Below are 6,699 nucleotides of genomic sequence, written 5' to 3'. Positions count from 1 at the left end.
CGGTGAACCTCACTCTTCCACCATAAGAATGAGCTAACACAATTAAAAAAATCCATAAAAGTCGGTGCTTGAACTCATGTAGTTCAAGAAAATATGATCAGTTAATCATACCTTCTTCTCCATTTATTGATTTGCTGTGTTATAGAAAAGTATAGGCACAAATTAAGCTTTAAATAGAGAGGAATAAACAAAAAGAAGAAAGAGCATAACTTATAGAAAGAAAGCTCATTTTTCAGATCTCCTCCCCTAAACCTGTTTCAAAAGGTGGCAGCTCTCAAAATATTATGGAATAAATTAAGCTCTAATTGGAATTTCCTAAACATTTCAGATCTCATTAAGAGAAGCAATATAATGAGAACTAATCTCAGTCATTCTAAAAAATTAAAAATCAACATTGTTAGAAAAATATTAGTTTTTCTTTCTCTTTGTTTTTATAAAGATTGTGTGAACACTTTTTCTAAAAATTCATTTAAAAGTAAATATATTAAACTATCTAATTGATGTTTTCTGATGTAGATAAAACAGAAAATAAGATCTATCCAATGTATTTTAACATTTAAATTGTTGAATTTGTGTTGGTGCATCAGATAATGTTGATAACCAAAGTCCTAGTTAAGATTATAAATTAGGATTAACTATAAATTCTAGTGATTTTACCAAAAAAGCACTTATCTATAAGACTAATAAGCCAATAAGTAAAATGTCCTTTTCCTTTTTTTTTTTCTGCTTCCTTTCCTTCACTGTTGAAATGACTATTAACAGTCAAAGGTTGACAAAAGTAGGAAGAATTGAGATCAAATTACTGTGAAGTTAGACTGCACCTGCCAACCAGGCTCCCATGGTAGCTGACTACTAGGGAGAGTTCTCAGGTATAGAACACCACAAAGCTGCTGCCTTGACATCCTTCCCAGTTTGGAAAAAAATTAAAATGCAGGTAACACAATATAATTTCCAGAAATAGATAGATCAATTCCTGGGACAAGTCAAAACTTGAGAAAAAAAGGAAGTGGACTTTATTTTTTTGTAAAAGTTTCTACTGGAAACTGTTAAACATGAGATTAGGTAGTAAAGAGAGAGTTGTAATAAACCCATGACACACAAACACACATAGATACACATTTACCTGTAAAGAGATGTGTGTATATAATATATAATGTGTGTAAATAATAAATACATTAAAGGCAACGTAGATTGGAAAAGGGAAAGGATCAGGAAAAATAACTAATGGGTACCAGGCTTAATACCCGGATGATGAAATCATATGTACAACAAACCCCCCCAGGACACAAGTTTACCTATGTGACAAACCTGCACTTGTACCCCTGAACTTAAAATAAAAATTAAAATAAAGAAACTTGCCTTTATTACAGCCTTTTAAATTTCAGATGATTTCTACATCAAGTGTTATCAGACTATTTTTTGACTAGTTGAAGTAAATAGCCATCTCACAAATGGTACAGAACACTTTGACTTCGTCAGTTTCTTCCCTGATTATTTTCTTCTTTGGTTGAGCAGCCATACCCTCAAACTATATCATTTAACTATGTGCATACCTTAATAAACTCACTGACAGGAAATAATGTTAGAACTTAGGATATGAAATAGCAAGAAATGAGAACTGAAAGACTAAAAAGAAGAGAAAACAAATATATTAACTAAAAATGAATGATGAGAGATTCCAGGAGAACTGAGATAAGGAGTTTGCAATTCTTCAGACCTTCAAGGTCCCTAAGACATCACTTAATTTAACACAGCATAGTAATATATTTGAATGACAAATATGTTTGAATCATTCAATCCATTAAATCTGTACAAAAATAATAATACTAGTTAACATTTATTGACTGATTACAAGATGTCAGGTACTGTTCTGAATGCCACTTGCATTAGAAATTCAGGAGTATTTAAAAGAACACAGAGATTTTGGATTGAGTGTTCTTCAACCATAGTAACAACTATTTTGTGAGGATTATTAACATTCCTACTTATAGTTGAGGAAACTAATATAAATAAAGCTTAAGTAAATTGTCCAAGACCACACAGGTTTTAGATGGGAAAGCCAGGTTTTGAATCAAAGGAATGCGGATTGAAATACAGAATATTTAATCCCTACATTAAACTGGAGATTGAGAGACAGTGAAAATAAAATGCAGAATTTATTTTATTTTCTGAAAATTAATTGCAGTGGAAGTTCTCATATATCACAAAATATACATTACTCTATTTGCATTGTTGGCATGCTCACACACACAAACACAAAATCAGCTACATTGAAGTATTTTAAAAAGGGAAGTTATAAAATATATTATGGTTATAGATACGATCTTAATTAGAGTCATGGAGCTCATTTTAGATGTTTGCAGTCTATGATTCTAGTCTATTCAAGCATTCAAAGTGATACATATTATCACTTCTGCTCTTACCATTTATTCATTGAGATATTCTTTCATTTACTCATTATTTAATTATGAAACAATTATATGCACCAGGTACTGGGCTAAGAACTGTTTGGATGAAAAATTTAATGCCACAGACCCTTATCCTCAAAGAATTCAGAGTTTATTTGAGAAAGGCAAATTAACAGATAAATTTAATGCTGTAAGGGCAATGCACTAGTCGGTATGGAATAGATATTAAGGGGAATGTGAAAAAGAATATATCATCAAGCCTGAAAATGTGGTGGGGGCGGGACATCAAGAAAGTCTTTTCCTAGGACCTGGTATTTGATCTGAGTCATAAAGAATAAATCAGAGTTTGTTATAGCAAATATGATTGGGAAGAAGAAAATACTTTCTAGGAAGAGGGAGATAAAAGGCATGGAATAAAACAATAAAATGTGCTTGGAGTACGTGGCTTGAAGTGGAGAATTGCAAGAAATAGAGTTCAGATGCAAGAAGAATCCTTGAAAATCACGTGAAATTGTTTGCCGTTAGGTGAGAAGCAATCTTTGGCTTCTCATAGACACAGAAATGATACAGGCTGTTTTGAAATGAGAAGGATTCACTTTGAAAGTTATATGGAGAATGAATTTGAGGAAGACAAACCAGGAAGCAGAGATAAAGAGGTTTTTACAGATGTTCTAGAAACACCCATGAGGAAATAAATGATCATGGTGGTAGTAGGACTAAAAAGCAAATAAATTAAAATAATTTAGAAGATATATAGACTTTTAAGATTCATTGGATATGTATGAGGGAAGAAAGCTGAAGTCAAGATTAAGTTTCAGGTATATAACTTCAGTGCCTGGGTGGAAGATGATAACAAGGAGGTGCAAAATACACTAGAAGCAAGTTGAAAGGGATGATTCAGATTTGAGCACTTTGAGTTTGAAAAGCCCATAACTTACATATACAGAAAAATCTAGCAAGTGGTTTGATAGATGTATTTGAAGGCCAGTCAAAAGAAGGAAACTAGAGATAATACATTTAGGTGATTCAACACAAAAGGCTGCTTAATGCATGAGAGGGGATGAGATTTTCCCCAGCAAAGTCTGAATGAAATGTGAGATCAGTGGTCCAAGATAAGAACCCTGGAAAATACAGATACTGTCAGGTCACTGTAGATACCAAGATGTAATGTTAGCTTTAAAAAATAATAATTCAGATGAAATCTTGGGGTAACTTAGATTAAGATAAAGATATTCCAGCTAAAAAGTCATGGGTGATTGCAATGAGTTAGTGAATTTCATCATTCTGTAAAAGTTAAATAATGTCTTATTTCAAAACTAACAAAAAGAAAATGTCCCACAAGATTCTGAAAGCCATCACAACAATCTCTTATAAATTCTTTCTGCCTCTTGTAATCATGGCAGCCCACATAGAAAATGTAGGAAATGTAAGAAAATATGTTTCTGATCATATCTTATGCAGAGTCCTTGCTTATTCTTTTAAGTTCTATAATTTCCAACACCACTGACATATTCCGTGTGATATTTTGAATATTCCAAGTTTTATATATTTTGATGGAGCAACTTCTCATTGGAAGAATAAGAAATACAATATTCTATGTGATATTGTATATATACATATACACAAAAAATACAGAAACACACACATACACAGACAATGAACACACACACACACACACACACACACACACACACACACACACACACACAGTTTTCCAGCCATTCTTCATGTATCTAGTAGAAACAAGAGAATAAGGCCACATTGGATAAGCATGTCATGGCCTCCAAAAGGCTCAATAGGGTCAACATATGCTGATTCCCCCATTTGTTTGTACTTTGTCTCAACCCATTCCACATCTCATAATTGTCTCATCTTTCTTCTTACAATTTCTTATTTTGCACATGACTTTTTAAATTATATTTGCCACTCTTTTTCCATTGGCCTTAGTACACTGCTTAAATATGTGTTCTGCAAACTCTTCTTTGAGTGGCTGGCACTTCTTGCTCTAAGTCCCCTGCCCTCAGCTGCCTCAAGTGCTCCAATGTTTGTTTCTTCTAGACAAATCTTAGTGATAAATTATATGTCACGAAGTTTCTAAATTATTTCACTAAACTTCTTGTGTAATCTAATTTGATCCATTTCAAATATATATCCTGTCAATGGTTATGTCCAGAACTAAATACAAAAGAAGTAATCAAAATAATACATATTGAGAAATCATCTCCCTCATTCTTATCAGTATATAGGTTTTATCTCTGTCCAGACACTTTTCAGTAGTGCCTTTCCTTTCAGATCGCCTCACCTCTGAGAATAAAGTATCTCAATTTCTGTTAATTAAAAAAAAGTAGTTTAAATAGAGCAAAGCAGAGTCTCAAAGCAGAGAAAGGCTTCACTTCTGCTGCTGGGCAAAGTTGAAATAAAACATCACCAGAGAGCAATAAGAAAAATAGCCAAGCATCTCAACATTGGAAACAAGTGACATCCAAGAAAAGAAAATATTTGGTCCTTGTAGCTTACTGTAACTAGGTATGGGCTTTTAAATTTAATCCCTAGATTGTGTGTGTGTGTGTGTGTGTGTTTTGTCATGTTATCCTCCCAAGAATTTTGTCCTCAGTCACATTTACTTAGTCTTGGTTCTCAGTTAGTACCTCCAATATCACACTCTCTTCCCACTCTTTTTCATTGAAAGAAGTCAATAAAAATGACAATGATCTAACCAATTGGTCAAGGAAACAAAAGGAGAAAACACAATTTATTAGTATCAGAAACATAAAGGGAGCATCAGTACAAATCTTCCAGACACTAAAAGGGTGGTAATGAATATTCTTAGGCTAATCAACTCAACAACTGGAATTCAAGAATACATTGTAAATATTAACTAATAGTAAGTATTTATTATTATCTTCAACAATATGAAGTGGACAAATTCCTCAAAAATATACCATGTCAAAACTCACTCAAGAAAATATTGGAGAATGTAGATAGCCTTATGTCTACTATAGAAATTAAATCTGTAGCCAAACACGTTTCCACTAAGAGAATTTCATGTATAGACAGCTTCACTGGTGAATTCTCCAAAAATCCTTCCAAAAGCAGAAGATAAAGAAACACTTCTTAATAGATTTAGGAGACCAGCATTACCCTCATACAAAAGCCAGAAAAAGACATAAAACAAAATATTGCTACCTAATAATATCCCTCATTAATATATACATAAAATATTTAATATAATGTTGGTAAATAAAATCAAGTCACATATAAAAAGGTTAATGCATATGATCATGTATGGCTTATTCTAGGAATAAAAGTTTGGTGTAATATCTAAAAAAACATTGTAATCATGATATTAATAAAATAAAAGAAAAAAATGTAACCTCAAAAAGTACAAAACGAGTATTAGAAAATTCAACAACTTAGAATTAAAAAATAATAATAATTACACTCAGCACACAAGGAATAGAAGGCAGCATTCTCATTTTTTAGATTTTCTTCACCAAATAGACCTACAAAAATCCTCCAGCTAACATCACATCTATTGGTAGACGATTGAATGCTTCCGTCCCCAATGCGAGGAACAAGGCAAGGATGTCTAATCTTATCACTTCCAATCAATTTTGTATTGAGAAACCTGGTCTGTGAAAAGATGTAAGAAAAAGAAATAAATGTAATACACAATTTCTATGCAAAATCCCAAGAAAATCTACTGAAATCTTATTTTAACTAATAAGTGAGTTTAGCAACCAACATTTAAAAATTTTGTTCTCTAAAGGATGCCATTAAGGAATAAAAAAAGGAAAGGAAAAACTGAGAGAAAACAATTTTAAAAACACATACTTGATCATAGACTTGCATCCAGAATGTATACAGAATTCTTACAACTCAACATAATAAAACAAAAATTTAAAAATACTAAAAAATCTATTAAAATTTGTTAAAAATTATACAAATACTTTAAGAAAGATGTTATGCAAGTATAGATAATCACGTGAAAACATGATTAATCATTAAGAAAATATAAATTAACAACTACAATGAGATACCACTGCATACTCACTGGAATGCTGAAACGATGACTGGCAATACCAAGTGTTAGAGAAAATGTAGAGCAACTGGAACCCTCATATGTTGCTGACAGGAATGCAATATGATCCAGTAATGTTGGAAAATAGTTTGGCAGTTTCATTTAAAGTTAAACACACATTTGCCCAACAATCCCAGTCAGAAGTATTTACTCAAGAAAAATGAAAATGTATGTGTCAAAAAGGGGCTTATACATGAAGGCTCATAGTCA

The sequence above is a fragment of the Macaca nemestrina genome, chromosome 2, assembly GCF_043159975.1.
Source record: "Macaca nemestrina isolate mMacNem1 chromosome 2, mMacNem.hap1, whole genome shotgun sequence".
In the NCBI taxonomy this organism is placed as follows: domain Eukaryota; kingdom Metazoa; phylum Chordata; class Mammalia; order Primates; family Cercopithecidae; genus Macaca; species Macaca nemestrina.
The sequence above is the reverse complement of the archived record's forward strand: the minus strand, read 5'-3'. Positions refer to the sequence as shown.